The following is a 14,062-nucleotide window of genomic DNA, read 5'->3' on the forward strand; positions in this document are numbered from 1 at the left end:
TTTTTTGCAATTTGCAGGACTAATTACCTCTGATGTTGCTAAGAGGATTGCATAATATTAATGGTTCCCATCTGAGGCAATATCACCTCTTATGCAAAATCTGAAAATTCACTGGGCATTTAGAGAATAAGGATTGAAATTCTAGATGGTCTGCAATGTCTAGAACCCTTAAAAATCTGGAGTATACGTTTCTGTAGTTTAGAAAGTCATGCTTGTCCCAAATTACTCTTGAATGTTCCAGTGAAAATGATGGAGCTTTGAAACCAGAGTCTAGACCCTAGCACAATTTTGTGTATAATAAAGACAATATTCTGTTACAGTTGTGATATGCATTGAACTTTCAAATGAACCTGCCGTATAAACCAAGGGAAGAGTGCACATGGTTTATTTGGTACTTTACTAAGAATTCATCATTAGTTTGGAAAGGTGTTGCCATCAAGAATTATATCCTGGTTAAATCATCAATAAAACACACTTTATCAGTCTTCATTTTTAGCTATCAAATTTACAGTTATGTGTACACACATATATCTCTTTACATATATATGTAGAAACAGAGAGAAAGGCAACTTTAGCCATTATTTTAAAAATATTAAAATGCCAAATAGTGTTCAGTAAAGTATTTTACATTGATTTTATCCTAATGTTTACTCTACCAAAACAGAGTGGAACCAAAATTAGATAAACATTTTCCCAAGAAATACACTAGGGTTGTCAGAGATACCACATTTTCAAAATGTAAAAAAATGATTTGAAAAAGGTAATAATAAAACTGAAATATTGCATTTGACCAGAAAAAAAGATTTCATTGGTTCTTAGATAAAACCACAAATTAATCTAAAATATGGCAAATTGCACAATATTAGACAAAGTTATTTTATTAGTATTATATTAATATTTTACTATCAGTATAATATTAGAGGCAAAAGTGGAAAGAAATTCAAAAATATAATTTTCAACCAAGCATTTATCATGTTTGAGAAGAAAGGTAATGTGGGGAAAGAGGTAAAATACAACTTTACAATGTGCTTTAGTGACATAAATGTTCATTATAAGTGAATGAATGATTTTTATGGGATAATGAAGATTTGCTCTTGCATATGTTATGTTTGCAAGAAAGGACAAGTTTCAAATGAAATATTATTTTCAAAGTTGCTGCAAATGGATATGAAGAAAATTTCAATACCCAAAAGCCTTAAAATGTATACAGATAGTTCATTTCTCTATGCCATTGCTTCTGCTGTAGAGGGAGCAATAGCCATGGAGAGTCACGTGGACACCATGGGAGGACTTTTAAATGCTGCACCAGGTGTCTTTAGCACTTGTTTGCCATCTGCTCAACAATGCTTCAGGGCCAAGGATTGTAGTGAAAAGTCACTGAGTGGACAACATTGTCATTACTCCTAAGGCATGAAGACTGCTCCCATGTACCTCAGATAGTTTCGTGATCTGTACATTACCACTGAAGACATGTTTGGATATCTCCTTCTATATGACAAAGGAAGTAACTATCCAAAGGAAGTGGTTGTTGCTGTTGTTTTAAGATTGTTGTTTTTAAGATCCTATTCACTTTCGGATGTTACTGAATACTTTTTAAGTTGAATTATGAAAAAGGTGTACACTGAAATTGTATTATTGAGAAAGTATGCAACATATGTTTTAGACTTATTTAAAAATGTTAAATGGCTTTTTTTCCCCTAAACTATAAAGAAATGAGATCAACTTTATTAAAGTGAAGGAGAATATCAAAGTATTTATCTCACTCACTAACAATGACATATGCATACACTAAAAGGTTCTAATTTGGAAACATTTGCTCATAATTAAATACTATTTAATATGTATAAATAATTTAAAGATATTTATCAGACTAATTTACTAATCTACTAAAAATGGCTAAAGACTATGTTAAACATTTGCAGGAAGTTAAATAAGTTAAAAATAATGCCTTTGAGACCAAAATATCTTTTAATTGATATAGTTAGAAAAGATTTTGTGTTTAAGATTTCCCCACACACTCATTTGGAAAGAAACTAAATTACTTATTTAGACCAATTTCCAATTCTGTATTTAACTAAAGATGGTTTTAGTGCAGTAGGGTGGTTACTAAAAAAAACCATTGGAACCAATTGTAATGTCTAAGGAAAGGATGTTAAAGACTCCTTTTAACAGTTGGAGAACCAAATATCATTAAGTTACCGAAAACACAGGAAACATGGGGATCTTGGTGCATTTCATCAGTGCAGCTTGCTTGGAGATATTTTGAATTATATATACATTTACATATAACAAATACACACACACTATTGTGCAGTATGATGATCAGTAACCCATATTAAGAAAAATGTGCCCTAGGGCAATTTAGGAGTTGCCTCCCAGGTCTACCACATTATTTATGTTGTGCTCTCCACTTATGCCTTCTTCTCTTACTTTGTGTCACCAGCTGAGGAATATGGTCCCCAATATATGGTCCATCATGGTGTGAGTTGCAAAGAGGTTTTCTGGAATAAACTATGATAACACAGGGTCTTATTTCGTTTCTGCATCTGTAAACAAGAGTAGGCTCATACATATGAATTTCATGCCTCATCACTTTCTTCCCCATTTCATCAGTCTGTAATTTGCCTTGGATTATTCCCCCATTTCAATTAAAGGTATTCCCTCTTTCTTTTATTATATAATTACAACTTTTAGTTGTTTCTTCTAACATTAGACTTTATTTTAATCTCCGTTTTTCCCCTTACATTTTCCCTATCCCTTGCCTCTTGCTAGAATGGGCTTTGAGTGTCTTTCTTCCCTTACTTACAAATTTATTCATTATAAAAAATTTGAAGTATTGGTCTATTTTATTATGTTCTTCAGGATAGCTGTATCCGAACCTTTGCTTCTTGAATGTATGCTGTGTAATTACAACTTAGTTTCCATTCATATCTCTGTCATATCTAATTTCTGATGGGTCCCATCATTTGACATTTTATTGGTTAAACACTGTTAGATTTTGACTAAGTTATACAGTTCAGTGATATACCATTATGGCATTATATTGTTATTTTTGTGGGTGCAGCCTCAAGACCACCCTCGGTTTCAATAATTCACCAGCAAGACACACAGAACTTGCTGAAAGCTCTTATACTCATTGTTGCAGTTTATTATAGCAAAAGAATATGAATAATATTCGCTCATGAAAGAGACATGTGATGCAGGGTCCAGGAGGATTCTACCTCTGTAGCTCCCAGTCATCCTTTCCTACTGGAGTCATAGACAGCCTCAGCTCCCTTCTTTACCACAGGATAGGATGTGAAGTTTCATTTCAGGATAGCAATGGGAGCATCACAACATACTCATTATAAAAAAAGAGCTTTGGTCTGCTGGAACTGAGAACCACAAGAAGCAGGGATGTAGCTGGCTGAGTACTGGTAGAGAGGTTCTGGTGGGTGGCCATCTCTTTCATGATTATCCTTAAATCATGCAAATCCTCATTCTGAAGATGACTGTATTTCTCCAACTTACGTCTCAGCCTCTCTCAAAGTGAAGAAAGTAAGATAAGATGATATTAGCTTCATGTTGCTAGAGAGCTCACACCATGAACGCATTACACTTGTCAGAGGCTCAAAACAGTCTGATGAAATGTTGGATATGCACTGTATATTATGTACGTATTCAATAAGCTCACAGCTTCATTTTTTTCTAAACCTTAAGAAATGAAAATCAAAACATTCATTTAAATCTCTGTGTCAGTTTTTCTTTTGTGGAGTCATGAGCAAATGTTTTCTGTGTAGATGGTCTAAGTTTCAGGGTGACAGCAGGAACAAATTGAAGAATATTAATTATAATCTCTTAGAATAGTTACAATAAATTGGATTCTATGAACTCTACCCCTCAAGCCTAGTGAATCTGTAGCAACTTGTTTCTGCTAATCAAGAAAACATGAAATTACCCTAAATATATTAAATCCCAGCAAGAGTGTAGTTTTTATTTCATCCTAAGGGATAACAAAAATGTAGTGTTTTAGGCAGCAAAAATCTAGCAACAAGATGGTCGGTCATCCAGGGATGCACATGGTAGATAATGTTGGTAACACTAATCTTGGCTGATGACGTCTATATGAGAATTGTCCATCACACTTCAACCCCATGCTGATCTTTCCTCCCCAGTCCCGATTTAAATGCACATGTCTAATTTGCATTAAATCTCAGTCTGGAACCCAAACAGTGAGGAGACATCATATTTATTTACTGATATCTTGCTTTCCACACTAAAAATATTGTTATTCAATAGATTCAGTGCTATACATTTCAAAGAAAAAATCAGAATACACCCTAGCTAAGTCAGTCCGGTCATGTCCAGTTCTTTGGGATGCTATGGACAGTAGTGCCTACTGAACTTCTCTGTCCAAGGGACTCTCCAGGCAAGAATACTGGAGTGTGTTGCCTTGCCCTCATCCAGGGGATCTTCTTGACCCAGGGATTGAATCCAAGTCTCTTACAGTCTCCTGCATTGGCAGACAGGTTCTTTACCACTCGCATCATCTGGGAAGCCCCAAAATTGGAATAGTAGGTATCTAACCTTAGCCCAGGCAATACTTTACCAACATATGTTAGTTATATGCTGCCTGCCTTCACACACACTGTCCCCCGATCTGGGGAGCACTTTCTCTCCCCAACCTGCCAACTTTGTTGACTCACTGTTTCAGATCAACTCTGTCCAATGGGGCTCATCCAGGCCTCACCTGAGCTGTCACCTGTGATGACGTCCTGAGAGCCGTGGTCAAGCACACAGCTTTATAAAAAGACTCCTTACAGGCACTATAACGTCTGACTTATATGCTTGCCTCCTCTTAGATACTGTGGATTGTTTGAGAGCAGAGATGACGGTTTTTCATCTCTGGAGCCAAAGCACAAGCATGGGGTGGACACAGGGTAAATCCTCAGTTAATGTTCAGTGAATGAAAAAAATGTTTTCCTTGAAAAACCTGCAGACTCCATATGATGGTATGGTGCTGAAGAAAGAAGGTGGGGGCCTTCTGGCCCCTGAGGGACAGGGCTCAGATACCCAGCACTAGCCAGGCAGGTCACTGTACAAGCACTGGGAAATGATGCCCTGACCCTTCAGGATACACCCTGGATGCAGAGCCCTCTGATCAGGATCCTGGCCTCTCCATCAGGGAGTGCCCTCACCATGATGTCCCACTGCTAAGCAGAGAGCTAATGGGAAGAGACAATTATCAAAGCTCCCTGAAGCAGCTGAAGGCCTGAATATAACAATAAAGATATTGTTATATTTCTTGTGAAATAAATTATGGCATACCTTGCAATAGAATATGCAGTTATTTTTAAAAGTTGGGGCAAATCTATGAATACAAGAAAAAGAATTGAGAAAGAGAAGTTAATCATTTGAGGAGGGGTTCAGAGCTTGTTATCCCTCACTGTGTGCAGGCTGATTGGCTGGTGGTGAGGTAACATGGTGGTGTTCCAGGACTCTTTTTCTTAGCCTGAATTTATCATCCTTCACCTGGGTGGGAGCCTTCATTCCTAAAAAGGAACTCAAAAGTATCACTATGCATATTCCTTGAGGGGAGGCCAGGACCCTGCTTTATCCCTGCACTTTTGTTCCTTGACTTCTCTTTCGTTTTGCATTCCCTCCCTTCCCGTAGCCTAAGAAAAGAACCATCATGTTAAGCAAACCAGAAAAAGGCCTTGGAAAATGAGCAAAACCTAAGGGTCCAGGAATATGTCTGGTGTAACTGTTAGAGTTTAAAGTATAAGTGGCTCTAGGGCTGAGGGACTGATTACAGATCCAGTTTCTGACGTGAAAAGATGCATGTGCCATGTTTTAATAATGCAAAAGCTTCATTACCTGTAAGGTTTTTTTTTTTTTTTTTTGGTTCCTTTCTTCATAGATTCAATTGTTTCCTAGTAAAATTTAGTAATATGTTTTCAAGTGTGAAAGAATTTCAATTTAAAATAGAACTGGAGTATATAAAATAGAGACTCTCATAAATGTGCCCCCAGGAAAACTCAAGGACTGAGAAACTGCTTTCCTAGTAATCCCTGATTTACAGAAAACTGATAGTGTTGGAATTTTCTTGGATAATGGGGGACTGATCAGAGGTAATCATATTCAACCTCGGGCTGTTTTGCCAAATGCATGAATAGAATGACCCAGGTGAGTTGGTCTCACAAAGTGGACTGAATTAAACTTTGTGACTGAACTGATTTTGTCTGTTTGGAAAAATTTCAGGGTTGCTTTCCATTTCTTTTAGATTTGAACCAACTTTAATTGAACTCTCCCCCTTTTCCCTTCCCTACTCATGAGTATAACCTGTTCCAAACCCTCATCTGTAGCTTGCTACAGTTTTCTTGTCCTGAATTAATCTGCTATTCTCAAATATTAGTTTCTTTTGAGCTTGCCTCAGTTCACCTCTCTATTTAGGCCAACAAGCTATTTTAATTTAGAAAAAATAAATCTGGCTTTTAAAAACATTGAGTTGATATAATTGTATAAATTAAATAAGTGATGACACAGATATTGGCAAACAACAATATTTCATTTTGGAAAGTAAGAACTTTAAGTGGGAAGTCAAAGCAGGTATATAAAAATCTTGCAATCTTAACTTTAAATTGGGTGTCTCAGGAACATTAGTGTTCATTTTCTCACTGTAACAGTTTTATATGTATTTCCAGGTTTAATCCACTGGAAAGTTCCAGGAGCAGTGAAAATCCAGTAGCATTGAGCATACCTACTACCAAAAGTGTGATCACCAAATATCCATTACCAAGGAATCCAACAAAGGCTCATAAGAAAAGGGCTGATTGCAGCACAATGTTAAAAAATGTGGAAGATAAGTCTGGGACTACATATTATATTAGAAAAAGATGAAAGCTTACTGGAGTCAGGGTAAAAGGACCCAGAACTTTATCCAAAAACTAATAATAATAGGAAAATGTCAAGTGCTTACTTTGCTTCTCTGATATGAAAGGTTCAGTTCAGTTCAGTTCAGTCGCTCAGTTGTGTCCGACTCTTTGCAACCCCATGAATTGCAGCACGCCAGGCCTCCCTGTCCATCCCCAACTCCAGGAGTTCACCCAAACTCATGTCCATTGAGTCAGTGATGCCATCCAGCCATCTCATCCTCTGTCATCCCCTTCTCCTCCTGCCCCCAATCCCTCCCAGCATTAGGGTCTTTTCCAATGAGTCAACTCTTTGCATGAGGTGGCCAAAGTATTGGAGTTTCAGCTTCAGCATCAGTCCTTCCAATGAACACCCAGGACTGGTCTCCTTTAGGATGGACTGGTTGGATCTTCTTGCAGTCCAAGGGACTCTCAAGAGTCTTCTCCAACACCACAGTTCCAAAACATCAATTCTTCGGCGCTCAGCTTTCTTCACAGTCCAACTCTCACATCCATATATGACCACTGGAAAAACCATAGCCTTGACTAGACAAAGGTAGTTCAATGTAAACAAATAACTATTTAATTATATGCTTTTATAAACATTTGATAAACTTAAATTTAAATTATCATTATGAATTCATTTTTTTCACACATCTACTTACTGAAATACATGAGAAGAAAGGCAAGCTAGTAGTATGCCTGTTTTTCAACAAAAGAAATAAGATTTCTTGGAGAAATTGGCAGGAATGTGCAAATGTATACAATTCTCCATTCAGGGCTCGGGCAAGAAATATGAACCTAAGATATCATATTCTGCCAGAAAGCAAGGAAGTGTTCAAAGACAAATGGGGTCATGATAAGATAATGTACTAACTTGATCAGATTCTTACTGCTAAAAATGTTACACCTTAATCAATAAGAATAAAGTGATGACTATGGACTGAAAACTGATCATGTGTAAAATCTATGATTACTTTTGCTTTCATCTTGAATATTTAAAGAGTTTGGAAAATTGTCATTTCCATCATCACAACGGGAAAAACCTAGACAAACCGAAAGTCAGCAGCTTTCTTAGGATACATTAGAGAACTAAGGTCGCAGGTCAAACTACTACCCTGAATTTGAAGAGAGATCCAGAAAGATAGAGCAACTGAGATCTACTTATCGATAGCAGACACACTCTAACCACCAACTGCTAGCACTTAACATGGTAATTTTGACAAATTACTGGAGGTTTAACGTGAACTAGTGTGAGAGCAAGAAAAACCCAGGGCTACAGTCTTCGGGGGTGCTCTGCGTTCATGGGATTTTACTCTAAGAACCCCTAAGAAAGATCCCAGTGTAGCCCTGGCCCAGGAAGGAGAGTAACCATTGTGAAATGTCTCAGAACCTTCTTCATAAATAAGGCTTACTTTCCAAGGGAAAGAATTTCACCAGAGTCACCTTTATCTTAGCTAAAGAAAGGGAATTCCTCCCATACCAGTCACCCTTCAATATTCCTGTCTCATCCAAGAGGGAAAAATATAGTCAACAGCGGAGACAGATAAAGGATATAGATTGGCAATGGTGTACCCAGAAAGAAGAGGATGGAGTGAAGGGGGAAAGCTGCACCACAGGAGGAGGGATGTAAATGCTTATGAAGGCCATAGCCCTGACACACAGACTCACAAAAAAACTGAGACTTGATCAGAACAGCATAGAATGCTCCCCCAAACCCACACTTCACCACCACATGGACCAGGCTCCAGGATAACAACAGGACATTGTAGCTGTTGCAAGATTCACGCTCTATCTAAGCAGGAAAACTTAGAAACCAAAGTCCAGAAGAGAGGTCTTTGACACCTGCAGCTATGGCAAACAGTAAGCCCAATTACTTATCAGCCAGGTGAACAAAGATTCTGACAGTAAGGCTTATTTAACTTGGTTAACATTACCTGAAATAACATGTCTTGATTTCAGCAAAAAAATTATAAGATACACAAAGACAAGAAGCAACACCACTTTGTGAAGAAATAAGCCAATCATTAGAAACAAAACTCAGATATAACACAGATGTTGAGATTATGTCAGGGAATTTAAAATAACTTATAACTCATATCTTAATGACTATAACTAAAACTTAAAACAGATAAGAACTGATAGCAAATGTAAATAGAGAGATGGGAACTAAGAAAGAACTGAAAGGAAATGCTAGAAGTAAATGATAGAGTAATGAAAACAAAATGTGTCTTGATTGGCTAATCATGCCCACTTTGATGGGGCATGCCAAAGAGTCATAGGAGCAAAACAAAAGATCTCCCAATGGCCAAGCCTGGAGCAATTTGAGCAATAAAATAAAGTAGTGTTGGATTATAACTCAAAGTTTAAAACAGGTGTTTCAACCCATATTGCTTAAATATATGTTAAGGATTGAATACGTAAATAAATGGAGAAAACATAAAAATCTGTGGAACAGAATAAATACAAATAATTTACATAGGTAATGTTCCACTCCTTAAGCTCAGCCTGTGTGTAATAACTTTCTTCTTATACTTTTCAGTGGAGAATGCTGAGAAACTCTACCTCAGCCAGGTGATCAAAGTCAACGTCCACAGTATCAGTCATGCTGATGGCATGTACTCTTGCTACGAGGTGATTAAAATGACACTACCTCTGCAGTCTTCCTTCCAAAAATACATAACTTTTGTCTAATCATGAGAAGAGTATGAGATAAAATCCAATTGAGGAGTATTTTATAAAACACCTAACTAGTACTCCTCAGAGTCATGAAAAGCAGAGAAAATCTGAGAAATTATCACAGTCAAGAGTGGCTAGGGACACATGACAATTAAAAGTTAGTATTTTGGATGAGATCCTGGAACAGAAAATGGGCATTAAATTTAAAAAATAAAATAAATAAACATAATATGAACTTTATAGTAGTATATCAATATTGTTTCACTCATTGTGACACATTTACTATTTGATGGAAGATGTCAACAGAAGGGAAACAAATAATGTATCATTATCAATGATTTAACTGATATCAGCCATCATTACCTGGGGATCATAGGCCTATTTTCAAAAATAATTCAAAAGGACAATATATTCGAAAGAACTTGAACTGTGTCATACTGAAAACTTCTTTTTTCTTTTACCTCTATATTTTCAGCCTATCATCTCTTTCTCTCTCTCTCCATTTCCTCCTCCTCCTTCCCTCCCTCCCACTTATCTTTCTTTCCTTCCTTGTTTCCTTCCTTCCTTTCTTCCTTTTTCTCTTCTTTCCTTCTTTAATTCCTTCATGTGGGGTATATAGGAATTCTCTTCACCATCTATGACGGTCATTTTTATTGTTAATTTGAGAGGCTAGACTATTCAATCAAACGCTAAGATAGGTGTTGCTGTAAAGTTGTTTTGTCAATGTGGAAAACATCTGCAATCAATTGACTCTCAGTCCAAGACTGTTTTCCATAATACTGGTAGGGTTCATTCAGTCAGTGGAAAGGCCTTAAAAGCAAAACTGTAGCCTCTCTCAATCCTGAACTCTCCAGTCTAAATTAGATCAAAAGATCCCTAGTTCTAATCTAAGAATGGTATAATTTTATCCCACACCTGATGTTAACTAAATTTTTCTAAACAAAAGTGAATTAAAATACAAAAAGCAAAATTAGTGTTTCCTGAGGAAATTCTACTCCAACTTCCGTCTGAGATTCCAGCCTGCTGGTCTGTCCTACAGATTTTGGACTTGCCAGCCCCACAATGATGTGAACCAATTTCTTGAAATAAATCTGTATAAATAGGGAGATAGGTAGATGATCCTATAAATGTAGATGATATAGATAAAGACGTAAATACAGATCCTACCAACTCTGTTTATTGAAGATACACTATCTTCACAACTTTTCTATCTCAATCTATTCTAAAATAAACAGTATAATTTAAAAAGCTATTATTTCAAAATGATATTTTAAAAGATTGTATTGGTAACTATTGGTAATTGCTAAGACTGACTGTTCTAAAACTTCAAAAACAATTGGAAAGAATTAAACATATTTTTCTGTTTTTTAGAGTAGCCAACAATTACATAATAAAAGTTTCTTTCTATATAAATTATTTCCAATAATAAATGAAGAGGAAAGAATGGAATTAGAAAAGCATCATTTTGTAAACTCCAAAGGATCAAAATCACCCAAAGATTTGTTGGTGTGAAATTGTTTTTTGGACAGATCACACTGACACAACCTGAATGTTCCAGAGAATGTTAGGACCACTAGTTAGCACCACTAGGAGAAGGGGAGGACAGAGGATGAGATGGTTGGATGGCATCACCAATGCCATGGACATGAGTTTGAGTAGGCTCCGGGAGTTGGTGATGGACTGGGAAGCCTGGTGTGCTACAGTCCATGGGGTTGCAAAGAGACGGACACAACTGAGTGACTGAACTGAATTGAGTTAAATTTCTCATAAAAATAGGAAATTTACAATACCATGTATGATGTCTAATTGAAGAAAATTTACTTAAATTATAACTGCACCTCACTACCAGTGTATAGGATACACACTGAGAAAGAGAAATACGTTAAATGATGCCACAGATGATTCATTGTGATATGCTGTGCTTAGTTGCTCAGTCATGCCCGACTCTTTGTGACCCCATGGACTGCAGCCCACAAGGCTCCTTTGTCCATGGGGATTCTCCAGGCAAGAATACAGGAATGGGATGCCATGCACTCCTCCAGGGGATCTTCTGAACCCAGGGATTGAACCCAGGTCTCCTGCATTGTAGGTGGATTCTTTACCATGTGAGCCACCAGGGAAGCTCAAGAATACTGGAGTGGGTAGGCTATCCCTTCTCCAGGGGATCTTCCCAACCCAGAAATCAAACCAGTATCTCCCACATTGCCAGCAAATTCTTTACCAGCTAAGCTACCAAGGAAGCCCAAAGGACTCACTAACCAGATGCAAAATGTGAGAATTTTACAGAATAAATAATGGATTCTTTCCTAATCCCTCAGAAACAGCCAATGGGAAAATCAGAGAAGACATAAGAACCAAATACAATTTATGAATATTGTTTGAATTCTGATTCAAACAATCTCACAGTGAAAAAATGGTTTTGAGATAATCAGGGCAATCTGAGTATGAAATATTGGTGTGAAATAGTGCTTTATTTTAATTTTAGATGTGTTAATGGCACGATGAATGTGTAAAAAGAAAGTGTATGTTAGCAGTGCATGATAATGTATTTAGAGGTGAAATGGCATAATGCTTGGCATTTTGCCCAGAAAAAAATCCCCAAAACCATAAAATGAAAGTGGGGAGATTGGTGAAAGAAACTGTTTATAAGTTGGCAATTGCCGAAGATGAATATTGAGTAAAAGGGATTTATTTTACCATAATATCAGCTTTTGGTAAGTTTGAAATTTTCCATGTTAAGAAATCTTTAAAATGTTTCTAAAAATATGTTTAATTTTGATAATGCTACATTTTCTAAAAAATTGAAAAAACGTAAAATTAAATTAATATTGTGACAGCTTCAGTTCAGTTCAGTTCAGTTCAGTCACTCAGTCGTGTCCGACTCTTTGCGACCCCATGAATCGCAGCACGCCAGGCCTCCCTGTCCATCACCAACCCCCAGAGTTCACTCAAACTCATGTCCATCGAGTCAGTGATGCCATCCAACCATCTCATCCTCTGTTCTCCACTTCTCCTCCTGCCCCAATACCTCCCAGCATCAGAGTCTTTTCCAATGAGTCAACTCTTTGCATGAGGTGGCCAAAGTACTGGAGTTTCAGCTTTAGCATCATTCCCTCCAGAGAAATTCCAAAGCTGATCTCCTTCAGAATGGACTGGTTGGATCTCCTTGCAGTCCAAGGGACGCTCAAGAGTCTTCTCCAACACCACAGTTCAAAAGCATCAATTCTTCGGCACTCAGCTTTCTTTATAGTCCAACTCTCACATCCATACATGACCACTGGAAAAACCATAGCCTTGACTAGATGGACCTTTGTTAGCAAAGTAATGTCTCTTCTTTTGAATATGCTATCTAGGTTGGTCATAACTTTTCTTCCAAGGAGTAATCATCTTTTAATTTCATGGCTGCAATCACCATCTGCAGTGATTTTGAAGCCCCCCAAAATAAAGTCTGCCACTGTTTCCACTGTTTCCCCATCTATTTCCCATGAAGTGATGGGAGCAGATGCCATGATCTTCGTTTTCTGAATCTTGAGCTTTAAGTCAACTTTTTCACTCTCCACTTTCACTTTCATCAAGAGGCTTTCTTTTCTGAAATGACAACTTTTTCACAAAAATGTTTGGACTATAAAAATGCAGTGATCATCCTCTAAAGTTACATAGCTCTAAAATAAATAATATAAACACAGAAGGGAAGCAATGGGTGCAAATAACAAAGAAAAGAAGAAAAGCAGAAGAATGAAGGAGAGGAAAGAAATAACATTATTGATTACAAATTTTTATCTGTAAAAAGTATTGCTTCAGCAGTAAGCATTATACCTTTTTTTTTTTTTTTTTTTTTTTTTTTTGATGGGAGAGGTAAGGTATCAGGACCGATGATTACCAGCTGCCTAAGTACAAAAAAAAATTATGCTTCCAAAATTTCTTGATATCGATTCTCAGGAAGAACAAACTGCCCTATGTGCAGCACTCATAACAGAAACCCCCTTTCTTAATATCTATTTTTAAATCTTCAAAAACCATTATTTTGCCTAATAGCATCCTAGCAAGAGATTCTTGCAAAACTATAATTTGATTATCTTCTTGTTAAATATTTATAATGCAAGACAAGCAAGTAGCTTAATAATGAAGCAGAGCAGGACCCTGTGGGGCCCTTCCAGGTACAAAAGCTCCTTCTTGTCTCCTCTTTCTTGTTTTTAGATAAAAGCTTTAGTCTCCAAGGCCTTCTCTGTGTTCCAAAGAGCAAACACATGCAGTTATTAATTAGAGAAGTGAGAAAATGAAAAGACAAAGGAGAAGCAGTTAAACAAGAAAAGTAATGATGATAGTTCAGTCATAGAGTCCTAAATTCAATACAGACATAAAAATGATCCACATCAAGAAATCCAAAATAAAGAAAAAACAGCAACAAAACCCCCAAAGTCCTAGTTCCTCCTCAAGCAATATACTTAACAATTTGACACAGATCTTTGAGTTGTTCTGCAGTAACTAAGAAC

At 36.9% G+C, this 14,062-nt stretch overlaps 1 non-coding gene across 1 annotated transcript; it reads right to left on the minus strand.

Annotated features, from left to right (window-relative positions):
- Positions 1-13,425: 13,425 nt before the first annotated feature.
- On the minus strand, positions 13,426-13,556 carry LOC128052902 (U11 spliceosomal RNA). The gene has a single exon (XR_008199862.1). It is a non-coding gene; the product is annotated as a U11 spliceosomal RNA (small nuclear RNA).
- Between the last annotated feature and the right edge of the window lie 506 nt (positions 13,557-14,062).

Source organism: Budorcas taxicolor, chromosome 8 (assembly GCF_023091745.1).
Source record: "Budorcas taxicolor isolate Tak-1 chromosome 8, Takin1.1, whole genome shotgun sequence".
In the NCBI taxonomy this organism is placed as follows: domain Eukaryota; kingdom Metazoa; phylum Chordata; class Mammalia; order Artiodactyla; family Bovidae; genus Budorcas; species Budorcas taxicolor.